General features: G+C 29.5%; 1 long non-coding RNA gene across 1 annotated transcript in view; it reads right to left on the bottom strand.

Annotated features, from left to right (window-relative positions):
* Window positions 1-797: 797 nt before the first annotated feature.
* LOC148277036 (uncharacterized) overlaps window positions 798-25501 on the bottom strand; it is a 69751-nt gene continuing 45047 nt past the window's right edge. The window contains exon 2 of the long non-coding RNA XR_015823607.1: window positions 798-1837. This is a non-coding gene — a long non-coding RNA (uncharacterized LOC148277036). The remainder of the gene's footprint in view (window positions 1838-25501) is intronic.

Below are 25501 nucleotides of genomic sequence, written 5' to 3'. Positions count from 1 at the left end.
TTCACCGGTAGATGAAAAGATTTGTGCTTTTCAAAACTATTTTTAAGCGCTTTATACTAAATTCAAGTGGTTTTTAAACAAAGCGTTTAATTAATTATATTTTTTTAATTCCTTTTCACCAAGATTATGCCTGTTCAATAAATAGTACAATAATTTAAAAAATCTATTCATAAATAAACCACATAGCCAGAAAGATCTGTGACATGCATATAAACATTTTTCAAAATAAAAAACGAACCAAATAAACATACATACCTTTATCTACTACAGTGGGTTCAAATGTTTAATTAATTAATCAATTAACGTCTTTCGGAGAACCAAATAAACATACTTTTTTTATTCATATTTAAAGCATTAACTTTGTGGTCAAATATTTGTATATAACCACTTACCGACTTTTCTATGTCTACCGGTTTCGAGACGTACCCGTCTCTTTGTCAGGACACCAATTAAACCAACATGCAAAACCCACTACACCTTCAGCATAGTTGTTGTACAAAAATATAAAACCAACACGACATGCATTTTAATAAACACATGAACTGATTCATTTATTCATTTTTATTCATTTTAGTTCATTCATTTTCATAATTTAGTTCAGTGGTTAACAAACATTTAATTATATGCTATGTTTATTTATATTAGTATGAACATTTAAATATTTTATTTAAATACTTTATTTAAAAACTTTGTGTTTAGTGCACATAAACAAAGGCCATCATAGGCCCAAAATACATTTCCAAATATTCGTATTTTTTATTAACGCTTGATCTGATAGCCATTATCTTATTTTATGCTTTTTACGTCATGTGTTAAATTTAGGTTTTTATGGCAGTAAATTAAAAATACTAGGTATTAAATAATTAAGAGCTTTACTACCAAACTTCTTACATATGTTTGGGACTACTAAACGATCAGTATACGTGAAGCATGTATTATGGTTATGTTTGAAAAGAATTTTGAATTTACTACTTACCATTAAATTGTTTTAAAACTATGCGAAACCACAGAATCCTTGAACTGGCAGTGTTTTGAGTGTTTTATTCAGAACGTTTTTAACACTTTTCTATGTGTAAATAATCTCTGCTGGCACAATTTTCTTAACGAGAGAGAACTGTTGACTCTGCACCATTTCACCAGCTCTTTTACTTCACAAAAGTCAACAGATGGAAGAGTTGAGGAAATTAGGATGTTCAAACATGGTCAGAATGGTAAATGTTAAATAGTGTGTAAAGTGGCAACTTAAACCAGCCAATGACAGGTCATAAGCCCTGTAAATGCCTAGACTTTCCTATTCCCTTCTCAAAAACGTTTTCCCTCTGTGTTGAAATAAATTAGGAAGAAAGAAATAGGAAGAAAATCCAGTTAGTCTGCAAGCATTTGGACATACTCAAACATTGTTGAATTACTACCTGGTAAAAGAAGAAGTATAAAAATTGGAAAATTGTTTTCAGGCGTTGTTTTAAATCTCACTAACATCTATATTCCTTCAATTCTTTCATCTTTTGATGTTTGTGAAGTTAAAGTTTAATACTATGTACAACTTATTAAAAAATAACAAGTTAGAACCAATAATGTTTTGACCGGTTTCAAAACATTATTGATTACTACTCTGAGCAAAAAAACAAATATACGTGTTTATTAATTTTAAGCAAAGTGAAAATTTATTCATATTTTAACATGGAAAATCACATAGTTAAAATTTCAAATATTAATTTTAGTAAATTGACAGAATTTTGAGTTGCTACTCGATCAAATGAAACATGAAAGTATGAAAAAAATACCTGTATTTCGAAGACTTGTATTCCTCGCTTATGTGTAATTCATGTACCCGAATCTGAAATAAAAAAATGGTATTTGAATTCACATATACATATTAATTAATATTTTTTATTGCTAAAAAAATAAAAAGATTTGTGTTGAACCTTTATACAAAACACTGTTGAATAAATATATTTATATCATCGGTTATCGCATCCTTACACTTAATTTTTTTTATAATAATAAATTATTATAAAAAAAATATTAAGGTTACACAAAATATTTGAAACCTTAATGACAAAGTTGTTATTTTATCACAATATTTTTATGTATTTTATATATCTTTGTAGAAACACACATTTTTAATGAAAAAAAAAAATAATTCGTATAATAATTAATTTAAATATTTTAGTTCAATGATCAACTCAAAAATTTCACTATTCACATGGTGTGAAACCTTATCTTTTGTTTAGTTTCAATGCTAGTATTATTTTTTAATTATTTTTATTGTGTAAATTCCTGCTTTTATTTTTACATTTTATGCCATTGGTCATTTCTAGTTGGTATTTGAAATGTGAAGATTTTTTTTATGGGCAAACGAGTGTTTATAGGCAAACTTATTTATCGAATGATGAAGAACGAAAGTTGTGTGAATTTTTTCTTTTACAATATTTAGTTCTTCCCAACTCTGAATTTTACGACTGGATTCCACTCCCTTTTCTCAGAAGTATTTTTAACAGATTTTACGCAGTTTGTAAAGTGATCACTTACACCAGCTTATGACAGATCACGAACTCTGTTAATGCCTGGATGTTTATATTATTTTAATCTAAAAAAAAAGTTAAATATCTTCTCGATCGTTTTTTAACGTGGGTTTGGGTGAATGCAGAAAAATGTACACATTTGTATGTAAATATAAATCATACCTTAAGGAACACACAAATTCTCTACATCGATTCATTTAAAAAAAAATCTTTTAATCCAATACCAAGAATATGCAGATTTTACAACAACATTGAAAACGTAGAGATCAACATTTTTGATGCTGGATTAATAAGGTTTAAAAAGTGTAAACAAGATGAGTTTTTGTATTAATACATTTATTGTTTACATTAAATTTTTTATGGGTTACATATATTGTTATTTTTTTATTAGTATTTTATGGATTTTTTTATTGGTTTTATAGCAATGAGTGTTTTTTTTTAAATAATTTGATTTGAATAATTTAACCTGTTAATTTTATTTAATAATAAATATCAATCATTTTTATTTCATTATTAATTCCTACCATTTTACATTTTTTTTTAATTTTTACAAAAATTCATTTTCAATCATAATAAATTATTTTGTTCATTTTAATTAAGTTTATATTTTACTAGGGTAATTAATGAAAAATAAGTAGTGTCTTTTTTTACTGTTTAAATATTTCTATGTATCATGTGGTTTTTTTTATTGTTTGTAAACTAAATAAATAATATTTATTTACATACATAAGTTTATATTTTTTTTTTTATCAATATTCCTACAGAGATGAGGTAGAATTTTTTTTTTTTTTTTGTAAAACGTAAAGTGGCCACTCAACCCAGCCAATGACAGGTCATAAGCCCTGTAAACGCTCGAATATCGATAATCCTGAATTTGAAAAAAAAAAAAAAAAAAATTCTACCTCATCTCTGTAGGAATATTGATAAAAAAATATATACCTACTCCCCCTCGGGAGAAATCCAGATTTGTGTATGTACAAAAATACACATACCAAAAAATAATACATAAGTTTATTGTACATTATTTGAGACACAAGTCTCAACTCCATGCGACTAAATGTCCTGTGTTGAGATGGGACTAGCAATTAGTTGACACAGTCACATGAGTATATCACCACAAATATAGGATAAGAAACATATTTTTTTTTTTTAAATACATAGGAGTTCAAATTTAAATTCTACTCAGATCACTTTACTACTACAAAACTTTAGAATATGCAGAATGTCAAAATGCATATACCTATCTCATTTTATTCTAAAATACCAGTTGGTACTTATCAGCAATGAGCTTAAATATTCTTTGCTTCCTTATATAATATATATAATATGGTGATATTGCTGTAAAATATTATTTAAGTATAAAATGTATGAATACTTTTACAAAACTGTAATATTCCATGTTAACCCCGGTACAACCCCGCTTATGTACAAAAAGGAATTCGACATACATTCTGGACACTAAACGAATTCTTGAGATCCAAGGAATTCCCAGTAAATTTAATAGGAGAACATCATATTGTATTAGGAATGTCTTTTGATACGGAGCTAATACTTATATCATATTATTGTAGAAAAGAATTTCTTTGAAATGTGTCTTGACAACTTTGTAAAGAGAGTTCATGGTTTAAGACGAATACCTAGATCTACGAATAAATTCTTCAGTTAAAATTGAACATTAAACATTAAAATATTCTACAATATTTTATGTACATTTAATATGTTTGTAGGAAAAGTTTTGATACGAGATAAAGGCGTAAAAAATATTTCATCTATAGCTAGAGCGCAATCGAAAATGGTCCAAAAAGTTTTTTTATTTTTTATATCTTGTAATTTACTTTAGTATTATCTCTCTCGTATAAGTATTTTATTTGTTTTCGTTGTTTACTTTCATTATGATTATTTATTTGTCAACATAAATTTACATTGTACACTTTTAACATTAACATTTCAAAACTGAAATCCCACCAAGCAACCTTCTGCGGCTTGTTGGTTTATATTATATTTATATTAATACCAAGTTATGTAAATTTATAAAACAATGAATTTAGAAATATAATTAAAAGCCGGAAAGATCAGTTATATACATACGATAATGTCTTTTTTAAATACAAAAAAGATAATATATAAAAAATTTAATATTCACATTTATGTTTTATTTTCTAATTTTTAATGCTATATTTTCTAATTTATATTTTTACGCTTAATTTTTTATTAATATCGGTATGTTTTCTAATTTTTTTTTATCGTTGATTTTTTTATGTTATTAATATTATTATTAGAATTTTATAAGCATCATTAAATTAATAAAAATTCATGTAAAAAAAAAGATCCCGCCTTAACACAGGAATTTCCCAGCAAGTCGGGACCTGAAAACAAAGAACGTCCGTACATTTAAAAACTGTAAAATACGAGACATATTAAGAAAGTAAGAGTACTGTTTGGCTTTCGTGCTGAGAGATTTTTTTCCAAAAGTTGGCAACACTGATTGGTAGTAGGGGGTCTCTTGAACACAACAAGCACAAAACGAGCAAAACTTGCCTCGTAGTGTTCATTTCTGTGAAAGAAATCCCGCCGTTTTGACGTGAAAGTGTTGAAGACTCTTTTCGTAACTATTCAGTGTGAAATTCAATTGAAATTTCTGCGATAAAAGTCTAAGAATTTTATTTAAGAGTAGAAGATTGATGGTTTTTAAATGGATTTGTTGTTCTATGGATGAATTCTAACATTTTTACCGATACTTTTTTTCAGTTACTCGTATGTGATTATCAAACACAAATTTTGAGTCCTATCTATGTTGTAAGACATATCAATTTTAATAAACCTTTTGGCTACTGGAGTGTTGGTACTAGAGATTCAAAAGTGATGGGTATTATCAGATAGGTTCTACCTATTCTACGTTTCTGGTCAGAGAAGTTAAGGTTCCTTCAGGCTGTTGCTTGCTCTATAAGTTAGCACTTTAAGCTGAAGTACAGCGAAGGAAACTGTAGGATATTGCATTAAGTTTAAGTTGAACAGACGTCGTCTTGTATGGAAATTTTCATGATGTAATGTATGTTCAGTATTTTATTTATTTATTTATTTATTTATTTATTCATGAACATTTTTATTTATTTAACTTTTCGTAAATTAAATTATTTGTACATTAGCGGGCTTATTGCCAAATGGCAATTTATTCCAACCAACCAATAAAACAAAAGTTTTATTTTTATAATTCAAGTTACAGAACTTATTCAATGGAAAAAAAGATTAAAAAGTTAAATATTCTAGTGTGAAAACACCCTTTTAAATATATATTTCGTATCAACCATGCCGGGAATAAAACCCGAGACCTTTTGCATGGCAGGCTAACGCGCTGACCATTACACCACGAGGCCGTCGACCATTTTATGTTCTGCTGATCATAAATATGTGAAATATGTACTTTTACTTAGCGTTCCGTTCATTTTAATGCCATATTCACTCTTTTTTCAAGACGCTTGACTCATACACGAAAGGTTCCGGGTTCGATTCCCGGTGAGAGCAAAAAAATTAAAAAATGTGATTTTTCTCAAGCCTGGATGTTCTGTGATGTAATTTACCACTGTAATTGGGCCTTCTGGCCTGTTGTGGTACAAAAAAATAAGAAATAAGAAATATTTTTCTTGATTGATCGTTTTGCAGTATTAAAAAAAAAGACTTCCAATTCATATAATCAGTAATCTTGTTTCAACAAGAAATATATTTTTGTGTTTGAAATAAAATAAGACAGAACCTTGAAAAGTGCTTTGACTGAATGTTTACTCTCTGTTATTTTTACAAAGTTTAAATATTATTTTCTATGGTTTCTTTCTTACTATTTCATTAGACAAATCTAAATTTCAAACACTTTGCATATAAACATAGATAGACCCGCACACAAGTATCACCCGCTTACACAAATCCAATTACGACAATAAGTAATTAAATATAACGCTACAAACGTAGAACATTTTTTTTAAATCTTTAAACTTTTCAGGTATTTCACGCAGTGAAAATATAACATCAAAAAACAGGCAGTAAATACCATTTCTTTTTTTAATAAAAATATTCGCGTTAATTTATGGCGTTGAATTAAGTAATTTTTTCCGCTTTTAAAAAATACATTGACAATCTGCGTAGTTGTTTATAAAACATTAATAACTCGAAATGGCAATAACGAGATGAAAATTGTCCGGGTGTATGGAGGCCAATATGATAACATACGCTGGAGTTTTTAATGGAAGTAATTTCGAAATACTTCACGGTGATTTAGGTTTTTCAATAGTCATTGTACCAGCGCAGCGCTCGAAGTAAAAATGGCTGTTTGGTATATTGGCTCCACGTAGGATTCTTATTTTTGCAGTGCCAATGTATACCAATTTTTAAAAATATATAATGGAACTTGCAGATTCCATTTAATTAATTCAAAAGAAAATAGAGGAAAAAATATTATTTAAACTCATCGAATTAGATATTTATTTGTTTTCAGTTAATTTATTTATTTTCAGTTCACACACAGTAAAATATATCACAATATAAATACAATTTATAAAATAAAAAATAATTTCACTTAACATCTTTCACCAATTATATGTGGACATAAATAGTCACAAAAAAATAATTTATATAGACCAAAATTTAGTTTACATTATATGTTATTAAGCCAGTTCAATAGAATTGATATAAGATTAATTTCAATAAAATTTAATTTCAAATATATGCAATTTATACAACCGACAAACAAAGATACTTCCTTTCAAGGTAATGCCACTGCATGACATAACAAATACTATTTTAAATATCATCAACTTTTCTGCTCACTCAAATTTAAAATATGTATTCAGTCACAATATTACTAACTAACTAACTAACTAACCATCACGCCATTTCCCCGGAGGGGTAGGCAGAGAGGATAGAACGCCACACCACTCTGTCCTGGCACACTTCCTTTGCTTCCTTCACATTCATACATCTTCTCATGCACGCACGTCGATTAATCCGACTTTTCACATGACCACTTTCAAGAATTTGTTGTACTTGATCATGCCATGTCTTTCTCGGCCTTCCTCGACTTCTACAACCAGACACATTTGCATCATAAATCTTTTTAGCCGTTCTTTCATCATTCATTCGCTCCACATGACCGAACCATCGCAAAAGACCTTTCTTAATTTTGTCGATAATCACAGTCACAATATTCATAATTACAATACGCGTTATTCAGGGAATCTTCATGTGTCTAAGTTTCGCTCAACAAAGTTTAGCCGGAGGTCCTTGGAAAATATTGGCCATTCCGAATATAATAAACTGCCTGATGAGCTAAGACACGAAAAACTTAATAAAAAATCGCAATGAAAAAAAGTGTCGCAATGAAAAAATATTTATTAAATCTTTTTGATAGTGATAATTATTAATGTAGTTTATATAAGATGGTGTTTTATGTTTTCTTTTTATTTCGGATGTATTAATTTGTATGATATTATGTATTGTCAAAAAAATGTTTTTTCTTACGTACGGTCCCAAATGAGTTTCTAATAACTCCTAGAGTATAATATGTAATTTTTGTATTATAAGTTTTACTTATAATGATAATAATAATACAGTCTCGTAGTAATAATAAGTTTTTTTAAATAAATATTAATAATTATAGTAATAATAGTAAAATAAAAAGACATGAATATGAATTTAAATAAACTTAAAAATATTAAAGATTAAAATTGAAAATTAATTATTGTAAAAATTAGTTCAACGATATTAAATACATCGTATATACACTTGTAAATATTAATAATATAAGCACTTAAATAAAATAAACAAATGTTAATATGAATATTTGAGAATATCTATCTATAGGTCTGTCTTCGCCATCACTCTCCACAGAGTATTTCCTTGTTGAAATAAATTTACTAGAAATAGCAACTAGCTTCCCTCTTTCCCTGTATCTCTTTACATGTTGACGCACTTGATTCACGATCTCTTCTATAATTAACGATGAAAGTAAATAAATTGATAATATATAGATTAATATGCGTATGTATAAGAGTTTTGGTGCATGTGGGTGTGTGTGTGTATGTGCATGTGCATGTATAAATAAGAAAACAATAGAAGTGGGAAAGGAGAGCAAAGGATAAAACATAAAAATACTCAGCAAAAAATCAGCAACCATACCTCTACTTAAAACCATCGTAATGAAATAATGCGTCTTTTTAATTTCTAATGTGTGCCAAAAGTGTTATCCATTTATAGTTATTAGATAAAACCGCATTTTAAGATACAGAATTTGAGATTTTAAGCAATGAAAATGTAATAAAAAGCGTAGAGAAAAATGACTTCATAATTTATGATTAAAGCAGACCATTGATATTATAGTAAATTAACTTTGAATTCTCTTGGTGAATCACTAAAAACGTAGCTGCGCATTGTGCTTGTGAACCTGATTGTACTGCTTTCACAAGTGAAGGTGGATGATAATATACTGTATTTGGGGAAAAGTGCTCAACTCTGAAGATGTCAGGGTTACACAGTCGTATACTTTATTTATTTATATGTATTTATACATATTTATATTTAAGTTGCTAATAATGGACGTATCGAAGTATTAATGATGGATTTTGTATAGTCTGGTGAGTTATTTAATATTTATAGATATAAAAGACAACACATAACCTTCAAGATTGTTTTGTTCAGTATTTTGAGTGAATAAGTTATTTATTTTATTGTTTGAAATATTAGCCATATTAAATGGGCGCATGACTATGGCTTAGTAATGAATACCAAAAAAACTCAAATTGTTCATGTATCCTCCTCACCATATATCACTAAATGTCAATTTGAAATAGAAATACAAGCTCATAAAAATGTTTGCCTTCATTCAAATTCAAATATAGAATCAGATAAATGTAATTGTCCTAATAAAGATGTAAATAATCATAAATATTAAGGATTAATTATTGATTCTAAATTTAGCTGAGGTGGTCATATTGAGGGAATCTGCGACAGATTAAGGTACTGGCTTTAGGTGATTTATGAAATCAAAAGCATATTACCTTTCAAAACGTTAAGATACATGTATACTTCGCTCATTGAATTCATTATATCTTACAGAGTGCGTGTCTGGGGTCTCACTTTCCAGTCGCATCTGGGTAAAATTTATGATATTCAGGTGAGACTGTTAAGGGGGATTGTACCGGATAGCATAATCCGTGAGGCGAAACTTATGGGCGAAGGTGTATATTTTAAATTCTGCAATGTCCTGCCGGTAAAACAACTTTGTGACTACAAATTGATTGTAGATCATTTTGTTAATCCGGAATATAAAAAAAGAGTTTCCCATACTCACAACACTAGATTAAAAACCAAGGGCTCCCTGTTTGTTCCCTAAATTACAAATTACTTCGGAGAGCGAACATTAAATTGCGTTGTTCCAAGATTGTTCAATGATCTCCCACAAACGACCATTTACATGAAAGATCTTCAAATGAAAAAAAAAGAACTGAAGAAATATCTTCTAGATACTTTATAGTGCCTGTTTATAAATAAATTTGTATAATATAAATAAAATAAATGTAATATAAACTTGTCATAAAAAAAAATTGTCCTAATGAAAAGTCTTTAGACTTAGTGGGTAACAAATTCTTATACGTATTTTTTAATTATTAAATAAACGCTGCTCTGCAGCACTGAAACTGAAATCAATTTTGCGCTTGCAGTTTACGTGCTACATGAGCTAACGGGCAAAATAATTTATTTAAGGCTAGCAGCCAATGTGTGTAGCCGGCATACATGTAACGGAGCGTGGAGGGTGAAACGACAAATTCCCATTAATTTATCTTGGCCAGTTAACACCCAATGACCGTGGCCAATAGTGAATCATCGTGAATGAGACTTCGCGCTATCGAGCTAACGTGGAATTAAATTTTACTTCCATGAAAATTGAATTTGCTACGCCGAGCCGCTCTGTGCACGACACAATGTTACTAGTACTGCAGATGTTCTAGTCGGGTCTGGCAATGAGGGCAAATTTATGGTCATTCGCGCCCAAACAAAATGGCCGCGAGAAATTTCCCAGCCCGCACTTGCTAGACATTTCTATGATAAATTATTTATATTATGAAAACGAGTTGGCGGGAACTTAAGAAAATCAACCTTCATTTTTGTCCTTACCAGCACTCCAGACTTTCCTTGAAAACATTTTCTATTTAACTTTTAAAAGCTTCTGTGAGAGATGGATATAATTATTCAACATAACATTACATCAAAATGAATATAAATGTCAGAATCAAATTATTTTATGTTCTCTGAAAGGATTCGAGGAAATTGTAAAGTAAAATATTAATCTCTCGGTTTTAATTGAAAAACTGACTCATTTTTTTAATTGCGAATTGAAATCAACATTAAATTGCTAATTAGTATTTCAACGGCTTTTGGTAGTAGCATTAAAAATATTTTAGTCAATTTGTATCATAAATACGACTATTGAAAGCAATATTGCAATATAACTTCAGTCACTTACAGATTTTAATAATTTATTGGCTTTAAAAAACTATAAAATTATATGCTTATTTGAAATTTGATATGAACATGTTTTTATTAGACTCGTAACAGAGCAAAGCAAACAAAGCTAGTAAAATCCATTTTATGTTAATTGCCAATTGTGTGTTTCAAAAAAATATACCTTCACAAGTGTTTGTTAAAAATTCATATTGAAATTGAAGATTTTTGTAAAGTTTTGGAACTTTCTCGCCCTGTTTTTCACGATATAACACTTCTCTCACCAAAATAAGAGTACCAAAGAGCGGGTTAAAACTCGAAGTAAGCAAACTTAGTTCATTCATTCGTGTAAAACTTTCGGATGTTGTATTTTCTTAGTTCATAAGTACTGGAATCGAGTGATTTTGCAAACAATTCTGCCCCACATTCAAGGGGAACTTATCATACGTTTACAGTCCACAAATAAAAGTCGACATAATCGTCTTGTGTAACATGTTATATAAAATGAACGCAAAACAAAGTTAGGTATTACATATCATCAAGTAAAGTTTGTTGTTCAGTCTTCTTATTTTTCTAGTGATTTCGTCATGACAAAAATAATAAAAAAAACCTTATTAAACGAAGATAAACGTACCAAAATATTATTTGAGCTTGTGTTTACTACCCATATAATTTTTAACAAGCTGTACACACAATTTTTTTGTAAAAATATTAATGTGATATTTCTGGGCTGTTATGTCATGTTTTGAACATTTGTTCGTAAGCTGTTAGCTTTAAAACACGTGTCCAATTAAGTAGGTTGGTTTTCTTTTTTTATTAAATTGAAACATTAAAAACTACCTGTGTATTAAAACTGGTTCTAACCGATTAATACCGATAAGTATTTTTGTGTAACAACTGTGGTGAAGGTGTATTGTGAGATTTGAATGTAAGTGTAATTAGTCTACTGACGGAAGAAACGGGTATATCTCGAAACACGTATACATAGAAATAACGCTAATTTGTTAAGCACAGATAAATGTAAATGTTTATTGGTTTGCATGATGGTTTAATTTGTGTCCTGACGAAGAGACAGGTACGTCTCGAAACCGGTAAACATAGAAAAGTCGGTAAATGGTTATATACAAATATTTAGTTACAATTTTTTTTCTAATTCAAAAAAATATGTTTATACATTTTTCTGTGTATTAGCGTCATTTCTATGTATACGTGTTTTGAGACTTACCCGTTACATCCGTTAGTAGACTAATTACACTCACCGCAGGGGCGAACCGTGTATAGAAGCGATTATGCACAGCTTACCATTATATTTTACTTACCATAATAATGTTTTATTGTAACTTTATTTACAGAAAAAAAAAAAAAACTATTTATTTAAAATCATTGCCACCGTTTGTATTTTTATACTAATATAAATATAAATTTTAATAAAACGCGCTCAGCGTCTGCGGTGAGCCAAAAAACTAGTCAATTATTCCAGCTTATTTATTCAAACAAATAAGTATACTATATTTTGAATGTATTAACCCCAGTGCGGGTTTTTTCTCTTAAATTCAACTTGCAGATTACACAAATTATTTGAAGATTCTTGATTCTATATATAATATTTTTATTTTTATCGCGAAGTTACATCGTTTGAAGAACCAGAACTACAGGAAAATATCAATTTATAGTATTTATCACTTACATTATATTATGTATCTCCTATGTAGGTACAAATATATTATATTTTTTATAGCTTACCTGTAAATAAAATCACCATTCGCCACTAACTCACCGGGTAGTTTTTTACAAATATTTAATAACATTTAGTAAAATGTTTGACCACAAAGTTAATTAAATATGAATAAGAAAAATAAATATTTGCGTTCTTATGATTTACCCAAATATTTTAATTTCGGGGCCATTTTTAACGAGTTTTAAATAACTCGTTATTAGAAAATGAAAACCAAGTTACTAGCCCAAAGACCACAACCTGGTTCCTTGTACTTTTTGGGAATTTACTTGTATTTTTTTTTTTTTAAAAGAAATACTAGTATTTTTTTTTTCAAAAATTCGATTAATAAGTTGATGGTTAAAATATAAACGACATTTGACATGAACATTAAAAAATAAATACAATTTTTTCACTGTATTTACAAACATTCAACACAGAGCTTTTTTTTCTCTAGTTCAAGCATAAATCCCGATAAATTCAATATAACGCTTCGGAAATGATGTACGATGTATGAACGTTTATAGCTTTAATAAATTATGAAATTGCCCCATTTATTGTTTCTATGATCCAATTTTAACCTATGGAAAAACCATTCAATCCTCTCTAAGAATCAGTTTCGTTTGGGATATTAATTTTCCAAAACTTAAAATGGCAATAAAGTGTCCAAGTCGCGCGGAGGAACGAAATTCAATCGTAGCAGTATTAAATGAATCGAGCTTGGGGGAAAAATAATAGCTTTTCCCATTTCATCGAAATTGATGAGCCAAACTCAATTTTCCGTTACGTCATTTTATGAAAATTTTAATTGAGTTTCGTAGAGAATAGTCTTTTATGGACATTTTCTAGATGATGATATTTATCTTTTACATAAGTAAAGCTTGGCGTCGTTAACATTATTAGAACTATTCTTTGGTAATGATGGGAAACGCGAGGGATTTTCCATTACTGCTTCGTGGAAATCACATTGCCCAGAGACATATTTAGCATAATAACTCTTTGTCGGTTTGATCATTAATAATTTTCCTTTCATTTATTATTTTGACTAAATTTATCCTCATTTCTGATTTAACTTCGATCGCAAGCCTTTCGTACTATTAAGGTACATTTATTTGCGTAAAATTAAATAGTGCAAATATAAAAAATGCACGCTTTATCCAATAAGCGAAATATTTTTATAATTTTAAAAATGTTAACATAAAAAAGTGATTTCGAAGTCCAAAAAATTTTAATAACTCATAACTCTTTTTTAGTATTAAAATGACCATAAACCAATTAAAAATCTTTTTTGTGCAGCTTAACATTACAATCGGCTCAGAATAATAAAAGTAATAATATTTATTTAAACTATTATTTTTTATTATACATGCTTTCACTTTGCATTATGTAGTATCCCAACTAGACACCGGGCTTTTAACCTCATACAATTAGGAATTCGTTTTTTTTGTAATATGTATTTTTGTATGAATAAATAAACAAAAAAAAACGTTTAAAGGAATTGGACAATCTGCTTAAAAATTCAAAAAGAAAATAATAAACACTAACCAATTAGTTAAGCAATCTATTATTCGGGATAATTTACATGTTGCCTTATTAAAAATGTTATTGATTTACAAAATTCAATTCAATTCAATTCAAAGCATAGAAGTTGAAAAATTTGTAAACTATGTACCGGTTTAAAAGATGCCTAGTTAGGCAAAAGTCCTCATTGGTCAAAATTCAACATTTAAAAACATAACCAAGGAACTTTACTGATAATTTTTTTTAAAATCAACAATGGAGTTTTAACAAAAAATGATTTTTCTTAAAATTAAATCGATATTCATTTTTTAAGGATTTTTTTAAAAACCTATTGTTTGTATTGTCATTTTCACCGTGCACTCAAAATCTTGACGGTAGTGATAAATCGATTGTGTCTAATATTTCAACTGCTCTAGAATATTCAATTAAGCTTTTTATATGTAAGGCAACATATTTTGAATACAAATGGACGTTAAAAATAAAGATTTTTTTACTATGATATGATATGATATTTTTTTAGGAAAATGTTACCATTTTCTAGAAACATTGGTAGCGAATTCGAAGGAATTTTCCTCAATTACTTTTTGAAATTTTGACATTATCTTCTTTTTAGTCTAAATTTCTTAAATTTTAACTCTTAACCACCATTAAGACACTGTTAAAAAATGATTTTTTAATGGAATTTGGAAATAGGATGCGTTGTTTTAATAGCAACCTGCATCTTCTTTTATAAATCCTTTCACTCCTAGACACACTGAAATAAAAAATATATCGTTCAAACATTTTACAGTAATACGGTAAATGGTTTTGTTTAAGATGATTTGACTTTAATAACTCACAGATTAGAGGTCAGAATTCAAACCCAAATAAGCCACATTTTAATTCCCATTTTTCAATAATGAGCTATTTCCAATACGTCAAAATAATTGGGTCAGTTAAAAAAATGCAAAAGCAAAATGTTCTTATCCATGTAAAAGCCCTATGGATGTTTATTTATCGATAAATAAATAATTCTGAAACACTCATTTACGGGGTTATGTTTATTTTACCCTAGATATTATACAAATTCAAGTGTTGCCCGCAAAAGAGAAATAAAGAATGTATAAAGCTGTGAAATCTTTCGCTTAATGGTATCATTTGGAATTCTGTAACTGCTTCGTGTTAAAAAATAACACAAACTAAATTGCTGTTCTTCCCGTCAATATTATCCATTGTTTTTGCCAAAATGTAATAAATGTTCCTTCCTTTATTTATTGTCTTTTTTATCCCGGATATAAAAATTGCTCGTTTTATTCTAGGAACAAGGGTACATAATTGAAGGCGGCAAAAATTATCTTAATTAAAAAAGTTTTTCATGTCAAGCCTATTTAATGAAATTAATTTAACGCTTCTTCATAATGAATGTAATTAATGCCTTTTCTTTGAGAAATAAAATTACTTGTGTTTATGAATAAAAAAAACAGAAAAATTACATCCGATTGGATTCGGAAAAAAAATGTAAAAGGAAATGTATTGTTATAATGATACAATAATATTTTTTTGTTACAGAAACTGATAAAAGAAGAAAAATCAAGCATTTTTTAATTTAACTATTTTACATGCATATTATATGGAGGGTACCGGGATAAAACGAGGTCACTGCATTTTTTATATTTTCGATTGTCGATATATTAATGCATTTTTTAGCCTTAATAAGTACTGTAAAACGGCTAAGTATTTAAGCCCAGATAAATACTATTAAAATGGTATATTATACACTTGTACAGTCGTCGCTTTCCTATGGAATAATTGGATGATGGGGAGCTTATAACAACCATATTAAACAATTAGAAACTGTCCAAAAATTTCTATTAAAAATAATGCTTCACAAAAATCGCACTTTTCTCTCTTTCCAAAAGTTCTAAGAAGCCAAATTTTTAGATATACGACAAATATATTGTTTTCAATGTTTAAAATATATATTTAAGAACCAAAATTTATTTACAAGTAATTCAAAAAATAGATCAAGTCAAAGAAGGAATCGTGTGTTAGAAATACCACATCGTAAAACGAGGCTAGTACAGAGACATGCATATTTTACAGGCCCAAAAGTTTTCAATTCCCTTTTTACTGATAATATTTCATTGATCCCAAACTTCTAAAATTTTCCTTCTTTTACGCCCACTATCCTGGATTTAAACTAAAAATATGATTTTTTTTTGGTATGATATATTTTGTTGCCCTTTAATTATCAGGAATATTTTTTTTTTCTTTCAATTCATTTCCTTTTTTAATTACTAGTAAAAAAAATACCTAAGAATCTTTTAACGACTATTTTCTTTTCTCTTTATGTTACACAAAAATATTTAAACTGTCTATTTATTATAGGAGCAAAAATTCATGAACATTTCATGTATACCCACGAACAGGCCATACATTTGTGGGATTTTTTGTTTACTATTTTTACTGTTAGTATGTATTTCATTTCTGTGTAACTATCCTTTATTTTTTAATTCTCTGTTTTACCTCTTATGTATACAATAAAAAAAATAAAAAAATTAAATTTTTTTTTAAAGAAACGAAATATTAAAAACTAACAAAATGTATCTCCCAGCTATATAAATTGTGGAAAACAAATTTGGGATCGCATCTAGCAAAAAATCAGTCAACATGCGAAGATTGCCAATTTATTGTTAATCGTCAGTTCAAGAAAATGTTTTTTTTAAGCATAAAATTTGAAAAAAATATCTAATTTTTTTATGCATGTACCCAGTTCAAATGAGGTTTTCATTATTTATTTATTCATTTGACTTTCCTGTAAGTGTCATTCTTCGTTAATGAGCCCGTTCTTGCCATGTACTTTTAATACGTATTTTATTTATTTGCTTAAATAGTTCAATTTATGGATACCAATTATTGGTTTTAAGTCCATGGAATGTTAGATAATAAAAAATAAAAATATTTAAAAATACTGAACAATCCTAAAACGTCTTTTGACAGGCTTTTAAAAATACTTCAAGCATCGTTGTAACAGAAACTCAAAAAGTATTTATGAAATAAATTTCAGAATGCAGTACCTACTTAGGAAACCACAAGGCGCAACTCGCAACTTTTTCCGATAGCTCATGTCCCATCTGGTATATAATATATGTTTCTTTTTAGACCCTTTCTTTTTCTTTAGTGCATACGTATCACAAGTCGTGTGTAGGACTTCTCACGTTATATGTGAGCGTCTCATCTGGACCTGTCAAGATGAAAAATTACCCTCGCGCAGGTGAAACGAAATAAAATAATAAAATAGGGTTGCCAATCAAACATGTCATTTGAAATATTTATTTTGAACCCATGTTAATAAATATTTGTGCGTAACTACTTACGGATATTTTCCTCAGAACTATCACTTTATAAACTCCAAAATACTTGCACATGGCGTAACCCCAACCATTAACTACAGCGTACAAAATATTTATAACATGCACAGTTTAAGTGATACGACAACCATCACACCGATTCTAAACATCCGGAATGCATTAAAAAGTCGTTATGTGGTTTTATACTTATATTTACTGCGCCAATATTATGGCAAATTTTATTTAGACTTTTTTATTATTCTTATTATACAATGCTTAATACTTTTTATAGAATAAGAAATACCTACATACATTTAAAAAGTATAATCTGATTTTCTTAAAATTACAAAACTCAGTAGTAAAATCATGACTTTCTTCGAAATATTATTTAAAGGGGGATTATCTTTTTCAACAGTCACAAGATTACTTCAGTCACATGTAAACAATTATCAAATTTAATAACAAGGTCAAAAGTTACCTAATTAAAGTTTTTACTAAAATAAAATTGTTTAAGCATGTTAATATTACATACTTAGTAATATTCTAAATTGTATTTGCACGAGGGGGTGTGATATTATTTGAAATAAATGATTCTTCCAAAGGCCACATCACTTCCGGAATATCATAAACTCCCACTACTACAAATGATAATGTGGGTAATAAATTTGCAGATCCCACACCAGGTCACAATATTCTCCATAATGTTTTACATCGCATGACGGTGGTATAAAAACGCATTGTAAAATAAAAGTGGAATAACCCAATTTTAGAAAGTCCCTCACCGGTATCGGTATGAAAGTAATAAAAACCTAAATAAGATATTGTTAGAAATTGAATATTACAACCAGAATTATCTTTTTTAAAAAGGAGAGAACACTGTTCTACAAAAAAAAGGTTTCAACCAAAATATTTCAATAACATTTTTTTAACGTATTACCGAAGGCACGATATTACGTAGAAAAAAAGAAAAATGTCACAAAAATTTATGTTATTTAAAATGCTTGTATTTCTTTTCAAAAACAAAAAATAAAGATTTTGATTCCGTTATTTCATTGTTCAAAATATTATTTCAAAATTATTAGAAAGTTTTTAGTTAAATACTTAGTCTTTATATGAGAATCGAGAAACAAACATTTTAGTCTTAATTTGAAATGGCATAATTTGCTGGTCAAAAAGTGATTATATTTTAGTTATTTAAAACTTTTAAGTAAATTTTAAAAAGAAATACCTTTAAAAATCATTGTTTATCCATCAAACATGTTTTTAAAAATTTTATTATGCTATTTGTGAAAGAAAGCTGTCCCTTCCAGCTTCCAGATCTCAGTTCTAAAGTCAACTGATAAGGATTGATCCTGGAGGTAGGAGATCTCAGCTTATCTTTTAAGATCCTTAAACCCGCCCCTCAGTCCTATCTCAGAGAATCTCTTTTTTTTAACAGATAATATGTGCTTTTCTTATGATTTACCCAAATATTTCAATTTTAAGGCCATTTCCAGTGGTAAAACTCGAGTAAAAAAATCGTGAAAAAAATGTAGTAGAACGGGGTTCGAGCCTGGGAACTTCTGATCCGGAGTCAGTGACAATACTCACGGGGTCACCACTTGTCTCAACTAGACAAACCTGTATCAAGACAGTAATTATTGAAAATTCATTGACTATTTAACAATCATTTTATTAATTATATTTTTATCGCTTGAAAAAGATTGTAACTTAAAAAAGAATTATTTTTTACAAGGTACGGCAATTTTTTTTTCAGAAAATGAAATGAAGGTTATCAATTAATTTGACTTTGCCTTACTCAAAATACAATTTTAGTGATAACGGTATAATTTTAAAGGCAACCCTATCTTTTTCATATCGGAGATGAACTGATGCGAAAAATCCACAAAGTCGCGCCGGTAATATCAAGAGAAAAAAGCCTTAGGTTTGAAGTTTCAGAGGCTTAGCAATCGATACCAAGCCTCTTATTACTCCATCTTAGTTCTCAATATCTCGGAAACAATGAACATTTTTTAATAATCCTAAATAAATACCGACAAGATATCACAATTTTATGAAATGTATACGAAGACGTCATTAAAATCTTTTCTACCCTTGTTAATGTCAGTAAATATTCATCAAAGCTCATCATAGATATTTTATCCATATTGGAAAAATATTTCCATTTTTGAATTTTTATCGGCCTTCGAAGTGATCTGTTACATAATTAAAAATATTTTTGCTATGTCCAAATATTTGTAGATATGGCATTTGCAAATCGATTATGGTTAAATAATCTATTTTTTTTTTTTTTTATCAATATTCCTACAGAGATGAGGTAGAATTTTTTTCAAATTCAGGATTATCGATATTCGAGCGTTTACAGGGCTTATGACCTGTCATTGGCTGGGTTGAGTGGCCACTTTACGTTTTACAACATTCCCCATTCCGCTTATTAGCGAATATCGACACAGGTACCATTTTTGATTCTTGTATTTGTTTTCTTCTTTATTACCTTGATTGAACGCGAAAAGAAAGAGGTGTCAAAAATGCTCACTTTTGTCTACTTGACATTCTATTTAGAAGGCTTGTAATCAAATGAAATAATATTTCTAACGTAAAAGCAAACACAGCATTTTGTAGAACAGAAAAATATCCTTCAAATGACGAATAATCTTAACCATTTTGCTTTACTTTTATTGCTCATTTAGTTTTTTTTTTTTAATCAGACACAATTTATGTTAACACTTAATATCATTGGCGAGGTTAAGTGGTCACTTTACAAAATGTATAACGCTCACCATTATGTATAAAGTGATCACTCAACCCAACCAATGATGTATCATAAGTTCTATAAATATCAAGACTACCATATAGTCAATAGTTTCATCAGGGTTGAAAAATATCTAATTCAGAATGTCTTCAAAGATACATACCCAAAATATTTTTAACCAATCAAATGTGAAATAAATACTCATCATCGTCCTTCTATCCATACCCGATGGTGCATAGAAAACTGCATTAAAACACTAAATGCAGCGTATATTGATTATTTGTTACATTGAGAGGAGACCCTTAAGCTCACCATCCACCCGCAGCTGTTATAAAGTCCTGAGGGACTCTCTGTCAGCTGCGCAAAGAGGAAAGTTATTATAAATATTCCTAAGGAATACAAACTCTATGCAAATTAAGGAGGGGGGAGGAGGACGTATGGACAGAAGCCATCACGTCGTCTCCACCCTTCAGGATCCCCTCAATGCCTCTGTTTTTATTTATTCAAAAAAATATGTTAACAAACAATTTACATAAATAAACGTATCCAAATGTACAAAAACATTTTCTTAAAACTATAGTAACATAACAAACATAACTTACACAAAACATAAGTAAAAACACGGATATTTACATTAAGAGAACGACTTTGGATAAAAAAGGACTTCCTGGTTGGTCAGAGGCAGAAGATCCGAATACCACCCCCGTAAGGGGAGGACAAGATTATTTGTTACAGCGTATATTGTATTTATAATTTTCTCAAACTGAACGGTTTGGGTAGCCAGGAAGAAATTGCCTCAAGGCAATATGCCCGCCTTTATATGTATTTATATTGTATTTGTATATATATATAATTTTTTTTTTAAGTTTTATTCATTTTAACAAATCAGTAACAAACATAATTGTATTTTTGTTCCCGCAAAGCCGAAGCTTGTCTGCGGGTTACATTACATTTTTTTTATATTTTTTTGTCAAATAAAATAAATTAAAATATGTTGGTATCTTTATATATATAATTCCTCTGTACGTGTGATGTCACCTTACTCCTCCTAAACGGCTTAACCGATTTACGTGCGGTTTTCAAAGAAACATAGATCTTTGCGCTGTGCGTGTTCGTAGATATTAAAATTTTCAATCGAATATGTAAAAAAGAAGTTAGGAGCAAAAATGTTTGATTCATCGATACACCGGGGTTGCATTCGAGGATAATGCATTTGCAAAAACATGGAAAGATGTTGTTTTTTGGTGTATAAAAAAGTTTGTTTTTGAATGTTCACAAACAACATTTGTTTTTTGTGGATCTCAATCAGATTCTTTCCTTAAATTCCTTATAATTTCTACCCATTTGTTTCTTTTTATTGGATTTTTGCTAACACTAAAATAATATTAAATTCAATACATTTAAAAAAAATCATAATCCTACATAAGTATATACCCTTTTGTTTGTGAGTCGACCGGAGTTTGACGTTTGCAAAAAAAATGCCATATTTGAAAAAACATTTATTTTATGTTTTGGAATTCAACTATAAACAAGTACCTAGGTACCTACATATTTACATGAAATATTTTAATAGTATCAATTTTAAGTTTTGGAATTTAATCACAAACAAGTAGTTAAGTACCTACTTATCAATAAAAAGTATTTTTCCAAGCTAATAGCAGAGAAGCCAACGTTCGGGCAGGACAACGTCTGACAGGTACGCTAGTTTTAAATAAAATCTAGCTCTTTAAATAAATGCTAATTACTGTTTAAAAAAAAGTTAAATGAGCGCAATACATCTTTTTACATTACATTTTTTTATAAATAAGTTTTTTGAGTGCTGCTACTATTACTACTACTGTCATCACGCCGTTCTTGAGTAGAGGTAGGCAAAGAGGATGAACCGCCACACACGTCTATCCTGACATACTTTCTTAATCTTATCAATTATACCTGTCTCAAATTTGCGATGTCGCCTGATTTTATCATATATAACCCTGTCATACCAAGAATTGAATATTTAAAAAGGAAAAATAATGTATTTTCATAGATTCAAAAAAACGTATCTCATTTGATTACTAAATCGGAGTTATCATGGACTGTAAACTTACCTTTAATGAAAATGTTAATATTGGTCAATAAGTTAGTAAAAAAAAATACCATGTATGATTGGCCTAGAGATAGGAGACTAAGCTTACGGAAAAACGGAGTCAATGTTAAAAATCTCAACTCTACAAAAACGTAGGTATAACATTGTCTCTATATTTATGTTTAATTTACTGAATGGCTTAATTGATGTACCATCGTTAATGAAACAAGTGGCATTCAATGTTCCGATCCGCCGGTCGCGAAATATCAATATGCCGTTCTTTAATCAGCACAGCACAAACTTTGGCTTGCTAGTACCAATGTCCCGATTGTGTCGCATCGTAAACTCGAGACAGGATCAAGTAAAGCAAGTCTTTCTAGATTAAGTACTAAGATAGACCAGATTTTATCTTGTGGTAATTATTATTGAATTTTTCGTCCTAGATTTAATTTTCTTTATTTGTATTCACTTTCAATTGAGCCGGAATTTATTATAAGGATTTTTGTTTATCACTTTTTTAGTGCACCAAGTCCGCTAATAAATAAATACATTAATTTTCCACACCGTCTTACAGATCGCATTTCGACCTCGTTCGCCTCTGCCAGTTATGTGTTTCGCATCCATACATACGAGTAATTCTGTTTAAAAGTTTTTCAATCAAGCTTAAATATAGGTTTAATAAATCTGTAAAAAGAGATCTTTTTTTGAAAGCTCGAACGCTTTTCCGTAAACAAAAAGTCTTGGATAGAAGAAGATATTCACTTTATTATTACCTCGGGGAGGGAAACCCTAATAAATTCGATATGTACATTTTTAAACGCATAAATCTACATCACTGTTACGTGATCTGACTGCAGCAATGAAAAAATCTCGTTTCTGCGTCCTTCATCACAGAGAGGGGAAGATGGCGAAATTCGTATTATTATTCTGCGGAATAAACGGAAATCTCTCCGTGATAAATAATGCCGGGGCCGCATTCAGTCAGTGAACCATTCCATCGTCCAATAACGAGCCCTGGCAGACATTTTTCTTCTCCTGAACCGCTCCGGATAGTTACCGATCTCCGCCCCACAGTACTTCTGGTCTCTATTTGACTAGCCTATCTTGCAGGGACGTATTGTGTCTGCATTATACTACACAGTAATATTATAAGCCATAATGCCACAAATATCAAACACTCTTAGATGTAAAACATTAAGGCCCAAGGCGGCCGTCGTAGTGTAATGGCTAAGACGCTTGATTCACGCACGGGAGGCTCCGGGTTCGATTCCCGGTGAGAACACAAAAATTAAATGCGATTTTTCTCAAATCTCAGTATTTTGTTCTGTAATTTACTACTGTAGTAGGGTCTTCTGGTCTGTAGTGGTGTAAAAAAAAATAGAAAAAGACACAAACTAGCCTATCACTGACGCTAGGTATTTCATGTTCTTACACAATTCCGCGTTCTTCGAACGATCTTAACGAGAAAAAAAGATAGCCACCGAGGAGCCGGCAGGAGGCAACATCCTGGCTGTGGAATATCAGAGATTCCACCGGAATAATATGTATAAAAGAACTGTTCCAGATAGCGCGAGTTAAAAAAACAGTCCCCACAGTGATTGCCAACGTAAAGGGGACCTGACACGGTACACAAAGAAAAATAATCTCTGAAAAACTTATTTTCAAAAACTGTTTCATAACAATATAAATGATAATCACATTATGATCAGCTCGTAACACTCTTAAAGGCACAAAAAACAGACACTTGGACATCTAAAAATCAGCTCGGACACAGATAAATATGTGCACAAACATGCAGAAAAGGGGTTTTGTATTTTTCAGGTTCATTGCGAAAAAGAATAAGGAGAGTCTTAAAAAGCTGGCAATAACAGGGACAATTGAGGGTGAGCGACTAAAATGACAGTCTCCTATGAGATAAACCGACCAAATAAAGGAACAAACGAGGTCTTTATTATACACTATCCTCAATTTCACCCAGAATCAGGAGGAATGGAGGCGTGTTATACACCTAATGCCTTATATCCTATCCTATCAGACTTCGACGCTAGGCATTGAGCAAACGATGATCAAGATAATGTAAATTTAATTTTGTTAAGTCAAAATTAAAAATTCTTTTTGTATAATTGACGTTATAAATTAAACAAAAAAGTATATTATATTACATATTTCTTTTTTTTTCAAATTATAAACAATGATTTATAATGAAAACAATGTGGCCTCACTCACCTTATATATACACATACCGACATTTCTATATCTACCGGTTTTGAGACGGATCCGTCTCTTTGTCAGGACACAAATTACACTAGCAGGCATATCTTATACGCTTTTACCGTAGAAGTTGCACAATAATATAAAATAAAAGCAAAAAGTGATAAAATCCATGTTATTAGAAAAGAACAATATTTTAGTTTGTTCTTTGCGTTAGTTTGTTTGTTATGTTCTGTTATAAGTAATTATTTTGTTCCAAAGTAAGTTATCTTAGTCGTGAAAATATAAGCAAAAGTACTAACCTTTATAAATTGAATGTTCTAAAAATAATAACATGCAAATTATTATGCAAAGAACACAATCGTCAAATTCTGCCCATAATTGTTCACAAAATTTGAACAAGTTGCAAATATAAATATTATTTTATTGAATTTCTAGTCTTCGCACGCCTTTGTAATCTTTTCTCTTCTTACTAGAGCCTCCAGAAGGTGACGCACAGCTTGGTTTTATGGTTATTTTGTCAATTTATAACCTCTACTGCCTCTTTTTACCACCTTTGTCGTTCAACCCCTTCCTTTTATTACTTTCCTCGTGGGTTTCGTCCTTGTTTTGTAAACAAACGATGCATCTAAAATTACAATAACGTTAGTAATACTCTGAAAGTCGGGTATCATAAATATTTATCACATGAGAATTGTTTCAATTATCTGATCCTTTGTTTCAACATGAACCCCAGCATGAAGTATTAAAGATAACGGCCTACAGTTTGCCTTCAGAATATGTTTTTTTCAACTTACTTTGTCTAATAGAAAATTATGCAATGTGAAATAATTAAAAAATGTTGGGATGAAAATAATTTACATTTTTATTTTTTTATTTAAAAGGGTAAACATG

The sequence above is a fragment of the Micrasema longulum genome, unplaced genomic scaffold (genome assembly GCF_059751315.1).
Source record: "Micrasema longulum isolate JH-2025_06_02 unplaced genomic scaffold, ASM5975131v1 h1tg001099l, whole genome shotgun sequence".
In the NCBI taxonomy this organism is placed as follows: domain Eukaryota; kingdom Metazoa; phylum Arthropoda; class Insecta; order Trichoptera; family Brachycentridae; genus Micrasema; species Micrasema longulum.
This window is presented reverse-complemented; position numbering and strand designations above follow the sequence as displayed.